Here is a 23,796-nt window from a genome sequence, read left to right on the forward strand (position 1 = left end):
CCAAAAAACTAACCAAATGCTGAAACTTACAGCTAGTCTACGCTAGAATGGCTACAGCGATTATGGCTCACATAACATTGTTTACATGCTAGCCCATCTGTGGGGAAATAAATTATTAGGAAGCCCATTCTGGATTGGACAGCGAAATCAGAGCATGTGCTCGAAACATGTTTCAGAGGAGACTAATAAGTGGACACAAATATGAGCCAAATGCTGACCAGATGTATAATATAGTAAGTCTACTTGCAGACACAGATACGTTGGGGCAAACAGTATAGTACATGGTAGCAGTTTCATTGTTGTCATAGCATGCATAGAGATACACCTCTCTTTCCCATTTACTGTTTTTAAACAAGAGCAAAAACAACTCTACTAGGTATAAGTTTCAAAGACCCACAAACTGTAAATATTCAGACAGAATAAAGTAGGTAAGTGGTGGTTACCTGTAGAGGGCATGATGCAGAAACGATTGAAGTTGGTGGAAAGACTCAAATTGACTTGAATGGTTTTTGGAATAGCCTCAGAGAGTTTATGTTAGGACTGCATGAGAATATCCTCCTCAGTTACTTATAAACAGTATTAATTCACTGATTGGCTGAAGAGGTGTGGTAGTTTTTTGTTTTTTGGGGTTTTTTTGAATGCAGATCTAGTGATATGCAACCTAGTTTATTTTGACAAAGTGGAGGATGTAGCGGAAGACAACAAATTTATTACTGGTGCATTAATAAGATTTCACCTGGATATTATTGCTTTACCTCCAGATGGTTAAAAACAAACCTCTATGATAAGAAGAAAGTTGTGTGTTGATATACTTTCTTATAGTGAGTCAGTAAGTGTTTAAAAATGGTTGTCGTAATGGCAGTTTGTTTGAAAAGGGCCTTTAAGTGACAAGCAAGATTAGATGAATGCATCCGATGAAGTGAGCTGTAGCTCACAAAAGCTTATGCTCAAATAAATTTGTTAGTCTCTAAGGTGCCACAAGTACTCCTTTTCTTTTTTGCGAATACAGACTGACACGGCTGCTACTCTGAAAGATTAGATGAGGTTCCTTAAATTAAACAAGACATTTAAAGAGCTGGTGTCTGGTGATTGTCTGGTGATTACATAAATTTTCCTCTCTCTTGCCCTTCCCCTTCCTGAAACTTTCAAAACATGAACTGAAAATATAATCCAGAATAATGTGTCAAGATGGTTTGCTTATAAGCACGACATGTTGACATCAGCAAACCCTTTTTATTATGTGTCATGTTTCATATTTTATCGCTTACTTCTAATCTTTTCTTCAGAATTTTGACTGAACTAATTAATGAATTTTAGGTGATTGCGCTGATTGTAGAATTAAGTCAAAATTTTATTTTAAAAATAGCATGTTGCAAGTGGTTATTGTCACTCTAGAAAATGACAAATAGAACATGAGAAAGATGTTCTGACTCCATTACTATATTACTTTGTTTTTAATTGTATAATATGTTGCATGTTTGGAGGTAAAAAAAATGGTAGACGAGAGCTGTATTTATGTACTTATCTGGTCTTTAAATTAATCTCCTGTTCCTAGTCCTGAGCCTTTGGGTTGCTATAGAAACTGCCACAGCTTCCAACTGTGCTTCCTCTGAAACTTAATTGCATTCCGAGTTTCATAAACTGTCTGTTAACCGTGGCCTGGCAGATACGAGCACGTTGCAGAATAATGAGTTGAATTAATAGTCTAACATGATGTAAGCATTTTTCCCATATTACTTTTTCATATGTGCCAAATCTCCCTTTTCAGTCAATTAAACTCATCCTTAAATAATTGCACCATTGCTGATGTGTTGCTCTGTTTGGAAAATATCAAACGTAAAACATTTTTATGTAATCAGAATAGCCACAAGAATTGGTTAGATTGTGTGTTGTTTTTATTTTACTTTATTTTTAAAGGGGCACTGATCTGAGGCAGATCCTCATGTGTGGTAAACTGTCAGTGCTTCATTGAAGTCTCCTAATTAAGGCTCTGAATGGAGCTGCATTTCTACTGAGTACCTTGGTAATTACAGTAAGCTTGTGCTGTAAAGATCATCAACTCCTTATCTGCCCAGTATAGGCCATGGGGGTTCTCTTGGTGAGACTAAAGAGTGAATCATTTAAGTGAAAACGATTTTCATTTCCTTGTCTTCTAATTTAAAATTAGTGAACTAAGGGTCTGATCCTGCACCACTCAAGTCCAATGCGAGTTTGCTCTGACTTCAAGGACACAAGATCAGGCCCCAACAGAGAAAGTTAATCTTAGATCCAACGACAGGTTTCAGAGTAGCAGCCGTGTTAGTCTGTATTTGCAAAAAGAAAAGGAGTACTTGTGGCACCTTAGAGACTAACAAATTTATTTGAGCATAAGCTTTCATGAGCTACAGCTCACTTCATCGGATCCCTAGCCCATAGGAGATGGGCTTTAGTTCTTGCAAAGGGAATAGGGTCTGCAACCCTAAGCATTCAAAAATCATAGTCAGGCCTCAAAATCATGAGTCTTTTTTAAATGATAATAAATTTGACTAATTTTTGTTTGTCTTCTGGTTTGAGACTTTAGGGTACACTCAAGACACATTTTCAAGCCTCAGAAACCACAAGGACTAGACATTTCTTTTTTAGGGTTTTTTAAATGAAAGATAAGGAGTATTTGTGACACCTTAGAGACTAACAAATTTATTTGAGCATAAGCTTTCATGAGCTACAGCTCACTTCGTCGGATGCATTGGGTGGAAAATACAGTGGGGAGATTTATATACACACAGACAGAGAACATGAAACAATGGGTTTTATCATACACACTGTAAGGAGATTGATCACTTAAGATGAGCCATCACCAGCGGGGGGGAGGGGTGGGGAAGGAGGAAAACCTTTCATGGTGACAAGCAAGGTGGGCCATTTCCAGCAGTTAACAAGAACGTCTGAGGAACAGTGGGGGATGGGGTGGGGGGGGAAGAAATAACATGGGGAAATAGAAAAGGAGTACTTGTGGCACCTTAGAGACTAACAAATTTATTAGAGCATAAGCTTTCGTGACCTGAAAGCTTATGCTCTAATAAATTTGTTAGTCTCTAAGGTGCCACAAGTACTCCTTTTCTTTTTGCGAATACAGACTAACACGGCTGTTACTCTGAAACCTGTCATTATGAATGGGGAAATAGTTTCACTTTGTGTAATGACTCATCCACTCCCAGTCTCTATTCAAGCCTAAATTAATTGTATCCAGTTTGCAAATTAATTCCAATTCAGCAGTCTCTCGCTGGAGTCTGTTTTTGAAGTTTTTTTATTGAAGGATAGCCACTCTCAGGTCTGTAATCGAGTGACCGGAGAGATTAAAGTGTTCTCCGATTGGTTTTTGAATGTTATAATTCATGACGTCTGATTTGTGTCCATTTATTCTTTTATGTAGAGACTGTCCAGTTTGACCAATGTACATGGCAGAGGATACGTTCCTGGGTTAGTGGTTCTGTTGTGTGGTAGCTGGTGAGTATTTGCTTCAGGTTGGGGGGCTGCCTGTAAGCTAGGACTGGCCTGTCTCCAACGATCTTTAAATGAAAGATGAGATTCTAACTTAATTTCATGAATCCAGGAGCTGGGGCTTTAAGAAAACCTCCAAATATAATGAAACTTGTGATGCTAATTTGAGAGTTGGCAACACTGATAGTGTCCTAGGCTTCATGAGAAAACTAGGCCCTGTTCCTGCAGGGAAAACCAAATGATATAATGGTTTTAGCTAGCTTTCTGTTTATGGATAGTTGACACACAAGACAAGACTGAGTTTCACAGATTCTTTGTTCCAAATTGTTGGAAATTGTTTCAATTTGTTCCAAATCCTATGGGCCAGATTTTCAAAGGTATTTAGGCACCTCATGGGATTTTTCAAGCGTGCCTATCTGCATCTTTAGTTGCTTAAATACCTTTGAATATCTGGCCTATTGTGCTAATGTGATTCAGCCTCTGAGTGGTTCATAACTTGTTGTTGCTTTCACTATTTGTGCTGTGTGATAGTGGTGTTTCTGCTCCGAGTAGATAACTGAAGCTTTCATAACGAGGAGGAAAATAAAGATGGCCTTGCTAAAACTTGAGGCATGAATTCTAGCATAAATATATTTGTCTGAATGTTTGAAACTTTTGTTTTCTGTGAAAATTCTTGTGAACAAAAAAATCACAACAGAAATACTGTGGAAGTGAATCTGTGGGTGGTGGTAGGTTTTGTTTCTCCCCCCGCCCCTCCCCCACACACACACTTTCCTTTTTTTCCTCCAATCTTTCACTAGCCTGCACCTCTTTTGGATACTGCACTGAACATGCATCTAGGAACATAATGCTGAGAACTTAGCCTGAACATCTAATCGTTCCTTTTTAGCTACTCCTTTGTCTTCTACACAAACAATAACTGGCAAGAAATTCCAGCTCAGTGGCATAAGGAGCTTGTGTACACTAGCGCTTACTTTGGTATAACTTAAGCTGCTCAGAGGTGTGAAAAAGCCATCCCCCTAAGCGATGTAAGTTACACTGACCAAAGCGGCAAGCTCTAACTGGACAATAGAATCAAGGTGGTGGAGTCTCCCCTCTCAGCTCCAAATTGAAGGTACACACTTGTAAAATTCACAGTGCCATCCCCTACTGCCATACTCTTTACTCTGCATGTATCAGAGGTCTGTTAATACTTTCAAGTCTTGATTGTGATCCTATAGCCAGTGGTGAGCTTGAGCTGGATCTGGTTTGCGCGAACCGGTTGTTAAATTTTGAAGCCCGTTTAGAACTGGTTGTTAAAGGGGTGGGCAAACTCCAGCCCACGGGCCACATCGGGCCTGTGGGACCGTCCTGTCTGGCCCGCCTGAGCTCTCAGCTGGGGAGGCTCCCCTGAGAATCCCTTTTTAATTTTTACTCACCTGGCGGCACTCCGGGTCTTCAGCGGCCCGTCCTTTACTCGCTGCAGGTCTTCGGCAGCAAATCCTTCAGTGCCGCCGAAGACCCGGAGCGACTAAAGGACCTGCCGCCGAAGTGCCGCCGAAGACCCAGAGCAAGTGAAGGAACCGGTTCTTTAGCTTTTGGCAGCTCATCACTGCCTGTAGCTCTTAGTCACAATTAGCTACAATATTTCTGGCAGCTGTTTTTGAGGAAATCTTCCTCAGTTTTGTGCTGTCCAAACCAGATTTAACAACGTAAACTAAGCAACTAATTGAGCTAAGCCATTTAACTTTTTCTTCAGGAATGTTCATTCAAGTACTTACACTCTGAAAGTGCAACTCCTTCTAAAATTTAGACAGTTGTCTTCTACTCTATGGCAGTTGTTTTCTTAAAGAATCAAGACTATTTCTGCTATCAAGTGAATTTGTGCACTTGTCAGCCGAAGACAGGCATTCAAGACTCAGGGCCTGAAGTAGGTTTTTACTGTTTAGGCTGATTTTTCATTCATTTATTTAGGCATCTCCTGCTTTACTCTAGAGAGCATCACCAGACTCTCTGCATTCTTACGCATTTCCTGCACTCTCTACAGCTCTTCAACAAGTCATATAGTTTTCAGCATTTCTCGGATGTATGGACTTCCCTTCACCTGTACAGCCAAAGGAACCACACCTGTAGAGATCCCACATGGAGGAACCCTCCCTGCAGGAAGATACGACCACACAGAAACAACTACCAGCACCGAGAACCAACCACAACTTCAATCTACTGTCCCCAAAATAGCACTCACAAAGATAGCTCTATTGTCATTAAAGGAAGTCTTGGACAGCTGGATGAGGATAAAATTGAAGAAAGTTAAATGAAAGCACACTGACCATCATGAAAGGGAGAGAGACATGGAAGAATTGAGGAAGAAATGTAATAGGATATTGAATAAAAGATAAGAATCTTTCACTGAAAATGAGTTGAAGAAAGAAAAAGAAAATGGGACAGAGCAGGGACGAACCAACAGAACCAGAAAGAAATCTATATGGAAATTAAGTTAATTTATAGTTTTCTGTCAATGTGTTGAACATACAAAGGACTTGGTTGCTGCCCAATATGTCCAGCTTTTGCTGAAAATACAAGAAAGACTAAGTCAGCTCCAACCCTCATGCACAGTGTGGAAGGTGAGGGAGAAAACTATTCACTGCTGCTTTGCTGGACTGAGATGGCATCGGGGCACCATTTTGCCACAGAGGCAACTCCACTGATTTCAATTGGAGTTGTGTCCTGCAGGGGAGAATGAGGTCCGAATTTTGAACTCCATATTTAGAGACAGGAGAGTTTCAGGTATGGCACCCTACAGCAAGTGCATTGCTACAGCTATCTTTGCTCCAGTGGGAACACTTTACATGCCCCTACAAAGCTCTGGTACTTGTGGCTTCTGGAAGCAACACAATTTACTTGATCTAAAGGTGTGAGACTGAGAAATCACATTTCTCCCATTCTGTATGTTCTCTTCTATTGTTCTAAAACAGTTCAGTAAAGATAAATTAAGTCATTAATTACTAAAAATCAAAGATTATCCATTTTATGTCTGTCACAAAGAAAAAGCTACTTGCTGTATGTGGATATGTATAACCCATTCATTGATTTATGGACACAAATGAAGTGAGCTGTAGCTCACAAAAGCTTATGCTCTAATAAATTTGTTAGTCTCTAAGGTGCCACAAGTACTCCTTTTCTTTTTGCGGATACAGACTAACAAGGCTGATACTCTGAAAGTCCGTCAAGAGCATCACAAATCCATAGGATATTCCAGAATGCTGTCTCTTCCATTTAGATCTCTAGTGGAAGACTTACAGAGTCGCATGCAAATAGACTGCACCTAATGGACCAAGGAAGACAATGAAGCTCATTAAGAGGTTTATTCCAGCCAAAAACCGCTGAAATAAGTTACATTCAAAACATTTCTTGGCATGCTAGTTCCTAGTAGGAATCAATCATTTTTTAGCAAAATCACCTCATTTGTGTGGGGAGGATGTTTGAAAAAAGAACACAACACATGGCAGTGGGGTGGGGGTAGGCACAAAAGAATCTTTCTACAACATAAGGGTTGAGAGAAAGTTTAAAAATAAACTAGATCTCTAAAGTATGGCACAGGATCCTGAGGAGGGGACAAAAAAAAATTAAGAGGCACTCTGTTTACTTTGTAAGTGTATTTAACTCTAGTAGAGATAATTACTGAGTACACAGGGGAAGGCAGGAGTTATCGATTAAAATTAGGAGGGAAACCACTTATTCTAGCCATGCTATTAAATTTGTGTTTGATTGCAGTGATCTATGTTCATTCATCAGAGAAGAATAACCCAAGACTGAGGGAGTATGAGGAAACTCAGTAAGCTGCTATCAGAACACTCACTGAAATTTAGAAATTATTTTTAAGCTCAGGTAAAGTACCAGAATATAGTGCCAGTTCTTCCAAAGTGAGGGGGTTGGGATAGGGTGTAAAGCTGGTAACTATGACCTTGTAAGCGTGACTCTCTTGCCTAGGCAAGACACCACAAGTGAAAGTAAGCTGGTCCAGTACATTATACCAGTAAGAAAGCAGCCACCAGTACACAGCCAACTGTACCGGCAGAGCCACTGATGTGGAGGGCTCAAAAGGGGCAGCTGCCCCAAGGCCCAGAGCTTCCTGCAGCGGCCTGAGCCCTGGGGCCTTTAAATCGCCGCCGGAGCCCCGGGTGGTGCAGGCCGGGCAGCACTGAAGGGCTGGCTAGGGGAATCTGGCCCCTACAAGACATCTAAGTCAATCATTTGAGGTCAAAAGGTAGGATATAAACATTTATTAGAGTAAGTTTTGTCAGACAAATCTGGTTGAGGTGGTTTTTTTTGGCAGGGGAAAGGGTGAGGAAACATAGAAAGTCAAAAGACATTATCTAGAACTCAGTGAAGCATTATGTGATGTGTCACAAGAAATTGGTGGATAAAATGTTGTAGCGACACTGACTGTGTTACTACAACAGAACTCCCCAGACTACCATTTCAGCCTGTTATATTGAAGGTACTTCTGCACAAATAGAAAGAAAACAGACAGTTAATAGTAATGGAAACTGTTTTTTATAAACTGTTCTTTTTTAAAATCTGTTTTCCCATGCTGGCCCATATTTTAATACCCTTCATCTCTGCATGCAACTCCTGCTGCCATCAATGGTCACAATACACCTTTAAAAAGTTTCTACTAACAGCTTTTGTGTAATGGTTGTGCAGTCTCACTAAGCCTGCATTATGACAGGTTTCAGAGTAGCAGCCGTGTTAGTCTGTATTCGCAAAAAGAAAAGGAGTACGTGTGGCACCTTAGAGACTAACAAATTTATTAGAGCATAAGCTTTCCACCAAATGCATCCGATGAAGTGAGCTGTAGCTCACGAAAGCTTATGCTCTAATAAATTTGTTAGTCTCTAAGGTGCCACAAGTACTCCTTTTCTTTAAGCCTGCATTAGTGATACTAGTCCATCTTTTCTGTGGGATCAAAGGGATGATTCTTGTCCTCACATCAATGCTCTGTACAACTTCAGTCTCTGCTCTTGTTTCTTCTCTCATTCCAGCTCTCTCACCCTTTGCTTCATGCAGGAGGCCATTCTCCCCCTCTACTTTTCCTTCCTACCTACAGACATTAAAATCTCTTTAACTGTCTCTTCATTCAAACTCCTGGAATTCAAGCCTACTTCTTCCAGGAAACATACAAATGCTAAGCTAACATCAACTTCCCTTTGTTAAAAACAATTAAGTTATAATTTAATACCATCCTGTATGTTTCCTAGAGTTTTATTGCTTGATCTTTGTCCATCTTTTAGATTGTCAATTCATCGTCACAAGGACCATGAGTCCAATTCTCTATTCACATCAGTATAACTCCATTGACTTATTTCAGAGTAGCAGCCGTGTTAGTCTGTATTCGCAAAAAGAAAAGGAGTACTTGTGGCACCTTAGAGACTAACAAATTTATTAGAGCATAAGCTTTCGTGAGCTACAGCTCACTTCATCGGATGCATTTGGTGGAAAAAACAGAGGGGAGATTTATATACACACACAGAGAACATGAAACAATGGGTTTATCATACACACTGTAAGGAGAGTGATCACTTAAGATAAGCCATCACCAGCAACAGGGGGGGGAAAGGAGGAAAACCTTTCATGGTGACAAGCAAGGTAGGCTATTTCCAGCAGTTAACAAGAATATCACTCTCCTTACAGTGTGTATGATAAACCCATTGTTTCATGTTCTCTCTGTGTGTGTATATAAATCTCCCCTCTGTTTTTTCCACCAAATGCATCTGATGAAGTGAGCTGTAGCTCACGAAAGCTTATGCTCCAATAAATTTGTTAGTCTCTAAGGTGCCACAAGTACTCCTTTTCTTCCATTGACTTAGAGCAGTTACACTGATGTAAATCTTTAGCAAAAGAGACCATAAATTAGGCCTATCAAGTCCTTATGAATCTAGCTCTCAGTCCCAAACCTGGGAAGAAAAGAAGTCATATGAGCCAATCGTGGCCCCGGGGGGGGGGAGGAAGCGGGAGGTGGGAAGAGAAGTGATGCATCCGATGAAGTGAGCTATAGCTCACGAAAGCTTATGCTCAAATAAATTTGTTAGTCTCTAAGGTGACACAAGTACTCCTCTTCTCTTTGCGGATCCAGACTAACATGGCTGCTACTCTGAAACCTTTTTTAATTGTGTGGGTGATTAGTGTGGTATGAGAGAAAATGTTATAGATATAAATGTAGAAATTAAAAGTGAATAAAAGGAAGAAGGAAAATTAAGACCCTCCCCAAAACCCCTTCAAAATATCCAGATGCTAAAATTTAAAAAGGACCAAGCAGCAAGGCCAGGAACAGATGGCGCAGGCCCAGCGACAACAGAAACAGGAGCTAGGGTAGATGTAGGAAGAGTATCCTTACACTTCTCCTCCAATCCATCCATTTAGGCCCAAGCTTAATAACTCAGTGTATTAATAATATCATCTCCATGTTTCCAAGTCCTCCCGCTGCTGTACTGCACCTTGGATATTAATGGCATTGCCAGTTTAGAACAAGATTTGCCTTTCATAAAACATCATGTTAAGTTTTGGGATAGCAGTCACTAGAATGACAATGTCCAACAGCTCAATTTGCTTCTTTGAATCTCAAAGTTAATTTATGAATAAAGAATAAAACTGGTGAACTGATTTTAATGAATAATGGAAGGAGGTGCAACTAGATCTTCCCCTACATCTGCCCTTTCTGGAGAACTTTGACTGAATTGGTCATTCCTACTATCAAGTTGTTTAAGAGTAGTTGTCAGACTTGGGTACTTGGAGAGAAGCTGGGGAATTATGTTGGTGTTTTAAAACACTTTGCAATTATTGGTCCCAACAGCCTTTGGTTTTTATCTTCTGAGAAATATTGCATTCACAGCTGTATTTGTAAAGAATTTGATCTAAAACAAATTGACTTCAGTGGACTTATGACCAGGCTCTAAGCGCTCAATCCATTGGGATGCCGAGTTCCTCAGCAGCCATTGGATTTCAAGCTATATGAGAGGACCACCACAAGAGGAGCAAAACACATTCTAGTTTCAGTATCTGAGGCTTGCCCTCATAAATTGCAATTACCTGGAATGTCACTGGCTTGAACTCTGCCTGTTTCTCTCAGAACTCTTCCATTCCCTGCTCATCTTCTCTTCCACCCACCCGCAAAAGTTGTTTTTAAAAAAAAAAAAAAAAAAAAAAAAAGGCAATTGACTTTCAAAGCTTATGTTCTGGCTATTTCAGGAACTATTGCAGATTCTTGAATCTGAGTCACTCTGCAGATGGTTTTTGTAAATTCACCCAAGTTGCTGTTAGAGTATGTATAGCAAAACTCAAAAGAGGCAAAATTTGTACCATATCTGGTCAGCAGATAGGGGATCTGAGTTTTCTTGAGCACTAAAGTGAAAAGCAATGGGTCAAATCTTCAACTGTTGCAAAACAATGTGGAGCCACTGATTTCAATGGAGTAGTTCTGGCCCATTGTTTTCCATTGGGGGGGAGGGAGGGGAAGAGAATCTTTCCTTCCCAAAACTCTAGTTTACTTTTAACTTATTACCAAAGAGGCTCAGAGAAGAGGGAAAAGAATGAATTGTGGCAAAATTGAAAGGAATTGGGGGAGGGGAGGGAAGAGACAAAGAGAAGAAATAGAAATACTATAAGAGTATTTCAATAGTCTCCAGACTGAGTATTCAGCTCACTACATACATGCTGCAGCAGGGTAAATTAAGGATACTGCAACCCTCAGCTCTGCATTTACTTGGTATGTCGACTGATGTTATAATATGCACGATTTGATATGCACATATGATAATATGCATGATTTTATCCCTTACCCACTGATTTCCCCCTCTCCTCATTTCAATTTACTTTAAAAAAAAAAATTAAAAAACCCAACTGGAGGCTTTAAATACATACCCCATTGATCCTAAAGCCTTCAGCACACTGGTGGCATGCCAGCAATGGAAAGCTTTTTTTTAATCCAGGACTAAGATTAGACTTCAAATTTAGCTTAGAATTTTTCCCCTAAACAGCTTGTAATTAGTTTTCAAAAAGGATCCTGCTGCTTATATTAGAATTCACTAGTCTGAAGAAACCAGGATGTGAAGTTCTTTCCTCCCTTTCCAGAGTCTGATGACCTGACCTTCCACATCCTACTTTGTCTGAAAAGTTGCCTTTTCAGTAATATTGCCAGTGGTGAACCTCTAAAAAGGAGATTTAATACAAAAATGCCCTCTCCTACTTATACACAGAAGAGGCTGCAATGCATGATATACACGAGATTTATTTGATCCTTGATGCTGATCCAGCCTCAGCTGCTGCTGCTGCTGCTGCTCTCTTTCCTCCTTTACACAAATGCAGCAGAAAGCAGCTTCTGCTGGAGGAGAAAGCAGCAATAAGTTTTTTTAAAAATTCAGTCTAAGTCAGAGCAAAGTGTTAAAATAAAATTAGAGCAAAAGCAACCTTTGTTGTGACATTAAAAAAAATCCCTCTTAATTTTTCCTCACAAGTCATTATGAACATAGGATGATTCGCTTTAGAAACTGCATATTACTGAAGGTTTATTTGAGTGTGGTTCATTTCAGCTTCACTGTATTTTCATGTTCCTAGCAAAACATACCAGGCTTCATAAGGAATGATAATTACATGGAATTGGAGTTAAGTCTCAGTCCATTTATGCTGTCTGTGGTCCGAAAACATGAGACATTCATCACTTCATAACTCCAGGTGATTAGAAGCTCGGGGCGGGGGGGGGGGGCGGAAATGCAGCTTTCTGTTACTAAGAGTACATTTTAGGCAGACCGAAAGACAGATTGTTTTAGCTGACAGATCTCTTGGTAATTGAGAAGGGAAAGGTAAACACAGTTCACTGATTATCTAGTGCATAGCAGTTTGTTGCACTGTCAACAGCACAACTTTCTTAATTCACTTAAAACTTCGAACATGTACTAGTATGCCATGTCTAATGGTTAAAGAGGGCAATTAATCAGATACTGCATTGTAGCAGTTCTACAAACTGTTAATATTATTTCAAATACAAATTTATTTTGCAGGCATCTTAGTAAAGCATCTAAACCATTATGGAATATAAATGTGAGGGTAAATAGCTGGGAATGTATTTGCTTATATTTATATATATAAAAATAAAGAAGCAAGTCAGGCATTTAAAAAAGAAAATATTCTGTTCATATGTCACTTCTCAGGGATTAATTTGATGGATGTCTTGCCAGACACACAGTGAAATATGCAAAAGTTAGGGCTTTCTTATATAAAAAGCCCTGTAGTTTTGAGTTACAGGAGCAATACTTATTGATTCACTCACTGTTTGTTATTGTTAAATGGCTCCCCTGCACTAACTGATTAAAAGGATTATGAATCTCAAAGTTGTTCATTTAATTCCCAGACAAAAACATTAAAATAGAATTAAAAAGTTATACAATTGCTGAGACACAGGATAGAAATAGAGAGTCCTAAATAGTTATTTTTCTGTGTTTTGCTATCCATGGTAAATCTATAGGATTAACACCACAGTCCTTTAGGTATAATGCAAAAAGAAAAGGAGTACTTGTGGCACCTTAGAGACTAACAAATTTATTAGAGCATAAGCTTTCGTGAGCTACAGCTCACTTCATCGGATGCATTTGGTGGAAAAAACAGAGGAGAGATTTATATACACACACAGAGAACATGAAACAATGGGTTTATCATACACACTGTAAGGAGAGTGATCACTTAAGATAAGCCATCACCAACAGCAGGGGGGGGAAGGAGGAAAACCTTTCATGGTGACAAGCAGGTAGGCTAATTCCAGCAGTTAACAAGAATATCAGAGGAACAGTGGGGGGTGGGGTGGGAGGGAGAAATACCATGGGGAAATAATCACAGGTTTCAGAGTAGCAGCCGTGTTAGTCTGTATTCGCAAAAAGAAAAGGAGTACTTGTGGCACCTTAGAGACTAACAAATTTATTAGAGCATAAGCTTTCGTGTGAGCTGTAGCTCACGAAAGCTTATGCTCTAATAAATTTGTTAGTCTCTAAGGTGCCACAAGTACTCCTTTTCTTCATGGGGAAATAGTTTTACTTTGTGTAATGACTCATCCATTCCCAGTCTCTATTCAAGCCTAAGTTAATTGTATCCAGTTTGCAAATTAATTCCAGTTCAGCAGTCTCTCGCTGGAGTCTGTTTTTGAAGCTTTTTTGTTGAAGGATAGCCACTCTTAGGTCTGTGATCGAGTGACCAGAGAGATTGAAGTGTTCTCCAACTGGTTTTTGAATGTTATAATTCTTGACGTCTGATTTGTGTCCATTCATTCTTTTACGTAGAGACTGTCCAGTTTGGCCAATGTACATGGCAGAGGGGCATTGCTGGCACATGATGGCATATATCACATTGGTAGATGCGCAGGTGAACGAGCCTCTGATAGTGTGGCTGATGTGATTAGGCCCTATGATGGTATCCCCTGAATAGATATGTGGACAGAGTTGGCAACGGGCTTTGTTGCAAGGATAGGTTCCTGGGTTAGTGGTTCTGTTGTGTGGTGTGTGGTTGCTGGTGAGTATTTGCTTCAGATTGGGGGGCTGTCTGTAAGCAAGGACTGGTCTGTCTCCCAAGATCTGAGAGAGCGATGGCTCGTCCTTCAGGATAGGTTGTAGATCCTTGATGATGCGTTGGAGAGGTTTTAGTTGGGGGCTGAAGGTGATGGCTAGTGGCGTTCTGTTGTTTTCTTTGTTGGGCCTGTCCTGTAGTAGGTGACTTCTGGGTACTCTTCTGGCTCTGTCAATCTGTTTCTTCACTTCAGCAGGTGGGTATTGTAGTTGTAGGAATGCATGATAGAGATCTTGTAGGTGTTTGTCTCTGTCTGAGGGGTTGGAGCAAATGCGGTTATATCGTAGCGCTTGGCTGTAGACAATGGATCGAGTGGTATGATCTGGATGAAAGCTAGAGGCATGTAGGTAGGAATAGCGGTCAGTAGGTTTCCGATATAGGGTGGTGTTTATGTGACCATCGCTTATTAGCACCGTAGTGTCCAGGAAGTGGATCTCTTGTGTGGACTGGTCCAGGCTGAGGTTGATGGTGGGATGGAAATTGTTGAAATCATGGTGGAATTCCTCAAGAGCTTCTTTTCCATGGGTCCAGATGATGAAGATGTCATCAATGTAGCGCAAGTAGAGTAGGGGCATTAGGGGACGAGAGCTGAGGAAGCGTTGTTCTAAGTCAGCCATAAAAATGTTGGCATACTGTGGGGCCATGCGGGTACCCATCGCAGTGCCGCTGATTTGAAGGTATACATTGTCACCAAATGTGAAATAGTTATGGGTCAGGACAAATCTCTCCTCTGTTTTTTCCACCAAATGCATCCGATGAAGTGAGCTGTAGCTCACGAAAGCTTATGCTCTAATAAATTTATTAGTCTCTAAGGTGCCACAAGTACTCCTTTTCTTTTTGCGAATACAGACTAACACGGCTGCTACTCTGAAACCTGTGATTATGCAAGGCACTGAATTTAGCCGTATAGAGTGGAAATCTGTCAACTTCATGAAAAAACTCGCACAGATACAGACAGACATCATCTTCCTCTCCAAATGCAAACAGATGGACATCATACCGAAAGGACTGAAGGTAAAAAATCCATTACAATCTACATACCACACAGACTATGCTGACAGCTTGTGCCACACACTCTCAAGGAAACTGCGGAACCACCTGATCAACATCCTCTACAGCAAACAGGGAAAGATTAAGAATGAGCTCTCAAAACTGGATACTCTCATAAAGAACCAACCTTCCACACAAACTTCCTCGTGGCTGGACTTTACAAAAACTAGACAAGCCATTTACAAAACACACTTTGATTCTCTACAAAAGAAAAAGGACACTAAGCTATCTAAACTACTATATGCCACAAGGGGCCACAACAATGGTTCCCGTAACCCACCCAGCAATATTGTTAATCTATCCAACTATACTCTTAGCCCAGCGGAAGAATCTGTCCTATCTCGGGGCCTCTCCTTTTGCCCCTCCACACCCCCACGAACATGATACAGTTCTGTGGTGACCTAGAATCCTATTTTCGACGTCTCAGACTCAAGGAATATTTCCAACACACCTCTGACCAACATATTAACCCACAGAGACCTTCCTGCCAACACTACAAAAAGAAGGATTCTGGGTGGACTCCTCCTGAAGGTCGAAACAGCAGCCTGGATTTCTACATAGACTGCTTCCGCCGACGTGCACGAGCTGAAATTGTGGAAAAGCAGCATCGCTTACCCCATAACCTCAGCCATGCAGAACACAGTGCCATCCACAGCCTCAGAAACAACTCTGACATCATAATCAAAAAGGCTGACAAAGGAGGTGCTGTCGTCATCATGAATAGGTCGGAGTATGAACAAGAGGCTACTAGGCAGCTCTCCAACACCACTTTCTACAAGCCATTACCCTCTGATCCCACTGAGAGTTACCAAAAGAAACTACAGCATTTGCTCAAGAAACTCCCTGAAAAAGCACAAGAACAAATCCGCACAGACACACCCCTGGAGCCCCGACCTGGGGTATTCTATCTGCTACCCAAGATCCATAAACCTGGAAATCCTGGACGCCCCATCATCTCAGGCATTGGCACCCTGACAGCAGGATTGTCTGGCTACGTAGACTCCCTCCTCAGGCCCTTCGTTACCAGCACTCCCAGCTATCTTCGAGACACCACCGATTTCCTGAGGAAACTACAGTCCATTGGTGATCTTCCTAAAAACACCATCCTAGCCACTATGGATGTAGAAGCCCTCTACACCAACATTCCACACAAAGATGGACTACAAGCCGTCAGGAACAGTATCCCCGATACTGTCACGGCTAACCTGGTGGCAGAACTTTGTGACTTTGTCCTGACCCATAACTATTTCACATTTGGTGACAATGTATACCTTCAAATCAGCGGCACTGCGATGGGTACCCGCATGGCCCCACAGTATGCCAACATTTTTATGGCTGACTTAGAACAACGCTTCCTCAGCTCTCGTCCCCTAATGCCCCTACTCTACTTGCGCTACATTGATGACATCTTCATCATCTGGACCCATGGAAAAGAAGCTCTTGAGGAATTCCACCATGATTTCAACAATTTCCATCCCACCATCAATCTCAGCCTGGACCAGTCCACACAAGAGATCCACTTCCTGGACACTACGGTGCTAATAAGCGATGGTCACATAAACACCACCCTATATCGGAAACCTACTGACCGCTATTCCTACCTACATGCCTCTAGCTTTCATCCAGATCATACCACTCGATCCATTGTCTACAGCCAAGCGCTACGATATAACCGCATTTGCTCCAACCCCTCAGACAGAGACAAACACCTACAAGATCTCTATCATGCATTCCTACAACTACAATACCCACCTGCTGAAGTGAAGAAACAGATTGACAGAGCCAGAAGAGTACCCAGAAGTCACCTACTACAGGACAGGCCCAACAAAGAAAACAACAGAACGCCACTAGCCATCACCTTCAGCCCCCAACTAAAACCTCTCCAACGCATCATCAAGGATCTACAACCTATCCTGAAGGACGAGCCATCGCTCTCTCAGATCTTGGGAGACAGACCAGTCCTTGCTTACAGACAGCCCCCCAATCTGAAGCAAATACTCACCAGCAACCACACACCACACAACAGAACCACTAACCCAGGAACCTATCCTTGCAACAAAGCCCGTTGCCAACTCTGTCCACATATCTATTCAGGGGATACCATCATAGGGCCTAATCACATCAGCCACACTATCAGAGGCTCGTTCACCTGCGCATCTACCAATGTGATATATGCCATCATGTGCCAGCAATGCCCCTCTGCCATGTACATTGGCCAAACTGGACAGTCTCTACGTAAAAGAATGAATGGACACAAATCAGACGTCAAGAATTATAACATTCAAAAACCAGTTGGAGAACACTTCAATCTCTCTGGTCACTCGATCACAGACCTAAGAGTGGCTATCCTTCAACAAAAAAGCTTCAAAAACAGACTCCAGCGAGAGACTGCTGAACTGGAATTAATTTGCAAACTGGATACAATTAACTTAGGCTTGAATAGAGACTGGGAATGGATGAGTCATTACACAAAGTAAAACTATTTCCCCATGAAGAAAAGGAGTACTTGTGGCACCTTAGAGACTAACAAATTTATTAGAGCATAAGCTTTCGTGAGCTACAGCTCACACGAAAGCTTATGCTCTAATAAATTTGTTAGTCTCTAAGGTGCCACAAGTACTCCTTTTCTTTTTGCGAATACAGACTAACACGGCTGCTACTCTGAAACCTGTGATTATTTCCCCATGGTATTTCTCCCTCCCACCCCACCCCCCACTGTTCCTCTGATATTCTTGTTAACTGCTGGAATTAGCCTACCTGCTTGTCACCATGAAAGGTTTTCCTCCTTCCCCCCCCTGCTGTTGGTGATGGCTTATGTTAAGTGATCACTCTCCTTACAGTGTGTATGATAAACCCATTGTTTCATGTTCTCTGTGTGTGTGTATATAAATCTCTCCTCTGTTTTTTCCACCAAATGCATCCGATGAAGTGAGCTGTAGCTCACGAAAGCTTATGCTCTAATAAATTTGTTAGTCTCTAAGGTGCCACAAGTACTCCTTTTCTTTTTGCGAATACAGACTAACACGGCTGCTACTCTGAAACCTTAGGTATAATGGTATATCAAAATATTCCTGTCCCTTAAAGGAGATGTATTTCTGACACTGTAAACAGAAAACTGCATCAGAATGTTTTGGTGAGCAAAAATCCTAAAATATTTCAGTCAGGAACTATGGAGTTTACATTCTACACAAATACACTTAACTATGACCCTGTCTGACCTTCCAGCCCCTTCTACTCTAATCCATCTACTCTTCCAACATGCTCTAGAGATCCTATAGCCTAATATTGCGCCTCTCACTTTACATGACAACCTACAAGCCACTAACTGACCACATCCTGATAAAAGACCCAGGCCCCCTGTGGCCACAAATCAGCATCTCATTTCTTAGGAGGGGAACAACCGTCTGGTGACTAAAGCAAAAACTGAGAAGATCTGGATTCAGTTTATGGCTCATCGTGTCTGACCTTTGTCATTTCACACCATCTCTTCTGTATCTCAGATCTTTTCTTGCAGAGAGGGTACAATAACTACTTCACATGGGTGTTTTAAGGTACAGTTCATTAGTTTCTGTAAAGCACTCTCATGCCAAGATGGAAGGTGCTTTACAAATACAGGGGCAAGTATCTAGGTACCAGTTAAGGGGTCAAGCCCACCCATGTTCCTGCCATGGTTCTCTTATCTCTAACATAAGGGTAGATGTTGTCTCTGTACTCAGTTTACTGTTCCAATAGGCATATTAGAACTTGCTTAATCTAGATCATTCCCTGGCAACTGCACTGTTTCTAACTCATTCACCTACATATTTCTCTGGTAAGGTACAGTCCAGATTAGCACCCTTGAAACCATCCTCTCTACACATACTCAGAGGTCAAATCACTATTCTTAAACAGGTTGAGGCTTCATTACTGATAAGAGAGACAGTAGTCCGCATATAGCAAAATGTGACACATTTTCATTTCTAATCACCTAGATGAAAAGTTTCTGAAGTGTTTGTACTACTTAGAATACTCATTATGTGGATGGCCATCTGAAATTAAAAGGCCAGAATTAAGACTGTTGGCAGAACCTTAATGTCAGATGTTTCCATCTTTTGTGTGTACTTATGTTATCACGGCCTAATGAGTTTGTTTTGTTCAGTGGGAAGCACAATTTCCTTCCTAAATTCTGTTAGAGGTCATCTGGAAATTTCTTTGTTGTTTTATCCAACAGCTCTAAAAGGTCATTTTCATAGGCATGTTTGTTTGGGAAAAATAAGTCTAGGAAAGAGTGAAGACAGACCTTACTATACAAGAAAAGAAAGCAAGAATGTTTCAATGAATCAGCAACACTAAAGCTACACTTCACAACCCAGGAATCAGCAGCTGTAGGGCTACTCTACTTGTTTTCCTGGGAGAAACAAATAAGTTCCTCCTCTTTCTTTACTCTAGTCTTTTACCATTCCTCATGTGTTGTCTATGACTGTTTGTATTTGCAGCATATTAATACCGGCTTGTTGAATTTTGGTAATTATTGTTTACATTTCCAGAGCTGTGATGAGCTATTTGACAGAAATTCAAACTCAGAGTGGTTTAAGTTTTGGGAGCACACACGGTCCATTTTGCCTTGAAGTGGAGAACAAATCAAAATAGACACTGCTTCAGCTGCCAAACTGAGCCTCAGAACACTAATATGTTTGTAAGAATCTCCACTGGCTTACCTCACGGAGGACTACAAGAGTCATTACCATTGATGCGGTGACTGACAAAACTTTGCAAATTTCATAGCCATTAACTTGTGAAAAGGGACCTTTGTGCTTGTGGCAGGAGAAAAACAAAAACCCTTTAGTTGCAACTATTTCACAGGATCATTGGAGGAGGTAGGGCATGGCAGCTGTCCAGCAGCATGCATGTACACAAAATGCCAGTCATTAGTTACAGTAACCAAGCCATTGTCATAAAAAGTAAAGGATTCCTGTCACTCTCAGTTAATTGGAATATTTATCTGTTTTAAGCAGTCAGACAGAACAGTCAATTACACACAAAGAAAGATTTGTACTGCAGGCAATAGGCTATAAAGAAATCATAATGAACTGGCAGAAGTTTACCAATCCTTTTAAAAATCTATCTGTATATATTTCTTTATTGAACCTGTTAAAAGTCGCATGCTGAAGAGATGTCTCAAAATCCAAGTGATTTGAGGAGCTCATCCGCTAGACTCAGATCTTCTGGACTCTTTCAGGACCACCATTAGACATATAGCGAAGAGCAGGATTCAAAATGAAATTTCAAATGAGAGGAAGAGTTAAATTTCAGTAACATGAGAGACAGATGAGCAACTGAAATAGAGGTCACTGCATTGTGATTTTCTTCTGAATGTGATCTGGAGTGAGGGCAAAGAAACATCTAGGACAGGACTAGTAGTTGTATAGACAGCAAGGGCCATGAATTCAATCTTCAGATGTGACGATGCACATTCCTGGTGTATCTATTAAAACTCACTATTGTGAATGCTGGTGAAACTGCAAGCTTGGAGAGCTTTGCAACTTGTCACAGCAGCTCAGTGTGAGAGGGAGCCCAGTCTGGTGGGTCAGAGGCCTCAGTGGTACCCCAGTTCCAGGTGGCATCCTGGGGGGGAACCCATCATAGAGAGTACATAAAATCAAGGGGTAATGATCCTGGTGTAAAGTAGCAGAACCCGTATTGTGTAACTGTTGGAAAGATGATGCATCAGTGCCAGAGAACTGGATGAAATTTGTCACACATGTACACGCTCTGAAAAATGCAGTGTGTGTGTGAAGTTATGGTGAATTGTTTCGGGGGGAAAAAGGGTAGTATCAAAATGAACTATTATGATATTTCTCACTTAACTGTTACAATTATTAAGGCTAGATTCACAAAGGCATTTAGGCAGCATTCAAAGAAACAGTGGTAGTAGCAGCAGCATCTTGTACTTTATAGCCCAGTGGTTATGGAACTTGTCTGGGATTCAGGAGAGAAAGGTGCAAATCCCTGTTCAGGAACCCAAGTGTTTACCCTCCAAGATAAGTATCCCAACCGCTGGTCTATAGTCACTCTCTCTGGCCCAATGCTTATTTCTACAAAGTAGGAGGGATCGAGACAGACCACACCAGAATAGCCCGGTTGTTAGTGAGCAGGGATCTAGGTTCAAATCCCTGCCCCAGAGTGGGGATTTGACCCTGGGTCTCCCACATCCCAGGTGAATGCCATAACACTGGGCTATAGAAGAGAGTACGGCCACTTTTGATGGTGGAGAGTCCAGCCCTTTCATTTCCTTTACATTTATTAAAAATGTCCAAACATGAAACATTTAGTGTAAAGTGAAACAAACACTTTGTTTGATCCAAAATGAAACTAAATTTTCTGATTTTCAAAAAAAAAAAAAAAAAAAAACCCCAAAAAACTGGTTTCAATTCGGGTTGAACTGAAATTCTCACTTTTTCAGAATTGCTAGAGAAATTAAGTCAGTTAAATTTGCACAGCTCTAATCACTATTCAGTAAGACTCTGGTATCATTGGTGATGAGGTGAAAAAAATTGGTTATTTGTAGTATATAAAGTACATGAAATGAGGAGCAAATATAGTCAGCATCATTTCAGTCAGGTATGCAGAACCACAACTGACATTTTAAGATCCATCTGAAGCTAACATGCAATTAATAGCTTAATACAGATAAAGAACATTATGCTGACACCAAGTGGAAGAAAACTGTCAGTTTCATTCCACATTTTTTTTCCCCACCAAATGCAGCCGATGAAGTGAGCTGTAGCTCACGAAAGCTTATACTCAAATAAATTAGTCTCTAAGGTGCCACAAGTACTCCTTTTCTTTTTGTGAATACAGACTAACACGGCTGCTACTCTGAAAAGTTTCATTCCAGGATTCTAATATACCTAAGCACCTTCATTTTATGTTTTTACACACACAACCCCTGGGTTTTACAAAAGCCATTGTTTGTTTGGATTTTTACACTAATTATCACCCAAATTTTTCAAAGTGTTGGTACACTCCAGACCTGATTGCTTGCTCTGGAAGGAGAGATGGCAGTTACGTAACCTGGTGTGGAACTTTATCAAAGGCTTTTTGAAAGTCCAAGTACACTATATTCACTGGAAGAAAAGGAGTACTTGTGGCACCTTAGAGACTAACAAATTTATTAGAGCATAAGCTTTCGTGAGCTACAGCTCACTTCATCGGATGTAGCTCACGAAAGCTTATGCTCTAATAAATTTGTTAGTCTCTAAGGTGCCACAAGTACTCCTTTTCTTTTTCGAATACAGACTAACACGGCTGCTACTCTGAAACCTATATTCACTGGATCATCCTTGTCCACATGCGTATTGACACCCTCAAAGCATTCTAACAGATTAGCGAGGCATAGATTTTTCCTTTACAAAAGCCATGTTGATTCTTCCCCAACATAGTGTGTTCATTTGAGTGACTGATAATTCTGTTCTTTACTATAGTTTCAACCAATTTGCCTGGTGCTGAAGTTAGGTATACTGGCCTGTAATCACCAAGATAGAGTTTCCAGAAGTAAAGTCAAACAACAAAGACTGTGACTACATTTCAGAACATAAGTGTTTTTTTGAAAGTTTAAAAAAAAAAAAAAAGGAGAAAAAAAAGTGATATTCACTCATAAAACTGTAAAGTTAATTTTTAGACCAGCTTTCATTGTTTTAATTTTTGTAATAAACACAAAGTCCTAGGAAATATTAAACAAAATTAAAAATAAAAATAAAGGGCCTCTATTTCTCAACCCCCTCTGCAGCACCAATAGCCACAACATAGCCCTTAATCTCCCCAAATTTGACTAAAATGTCTATATTTTATTTTAAGAAGTCCTGTTCAGAAATCTGTCCCCCTAAGGACAGACCTGCATAGAGATCTTTCATTCCCGTTTTCTATCAGTGTTTTAGAGTAGCAGCCGTGTTAGTCTGTATTCGCAAAAAGAAAAGGAGTACTTGTGGCACCTTAGAGACTAACAAATTTATTAGAGCATAAGCTTTTGTGAGCTACAGCTCACTTCATCGGATGCATTTGGTGGAAAAAAAAAATTTTTTTAGTCTGTAAGGTGCCACAAGTACTCCTTTTCTTTTTGCGAATACAGACTAACACGGCTGCTACTCTGAAACCTCTCCTTACAGTGTGTATGATAAAACCCATTGTTTCATGTTCTCTGTGTGTGTGTATAAATCTCTCCTCTGTTTTTTCCACCAAATGCATCCGATGAAGTGAGCTGTAGCTCACGAAAGCTTATGCTCTAATAAATTTGTTAGTCTCTAAGGTGCCACAAGTACTCCTTTTATCAGTGTTTTGTATCACCATTTAAAGGACAGATACAAAAGTGGTCAGCCTAATTAGTTATTGGTCTGATGTATTTGATCTGTTTTGTAGTATTTTATTTACAAAAATATAAGATTCCATTTTGAACAATTTGCCCTTTTTGTGCTTGGGAAATATATACGTTTTTGAAGTGAAGCACATACTATGAAATGAAACCCAATATCCAAGACTTCCCCACTCTTGTTCCTCCCAGAGCAGTTTGTATCAGCATGCATTTCCCTCTCACCCTCCAACATCATGTTTTGAGGGGGGAGAAACCCAATAGTCCTCCTCAAGAGTGGGAGAGCACCTATGTTAGTACTGATGGAGTGAATATGAATTTAGTTGAGGGATTTCAAG

At 40.6% G+C, this 23,796-nt stretch overlaps 1 protein-coding gene across 4 annotated transcripts in view; it reads right to left on the reverse strand.

The window, feature by feature from the left end:
- The window catches only part of FAM13C (family with sequence similarity 13 member C), a 237,266-nt gene that overhangs the window by 186,809 nt on the left and 26,661 nt on the right, over window positions 1-23,796 (reverse strand). The window contains exon 1 of one of the 4 annotated variants that reach the window (XM_043519013.1): window positions 444-461. The exons of the other annotated variants lie outside the window; for them this stretch is intronic. The gene's annotated coding sequence lies outside the window, so the exon portion shown is untranslated. Of the gene's footprint in view, window positions 1-443; window positions 462-23,796 lie in introns of those variants that run through there. 4 annotated transcript variants of the gene reach the window in all.

The sequence above is a fragment of the Dermochelys coriacea genome, chromosome 7 (assembly GCF_009764565.3).
Source record: "Dermochelys coriacea isolate rDerCor1 chromosome 7, rDerCor1.pri.v4, whole genome shotgun sequence".
NCBI classification, from domain to species: Eukaryota; Metazoa; Chordata; order Testudines; family Dermochelyidae; genus Dermochelys; species Dermochelys coriacea.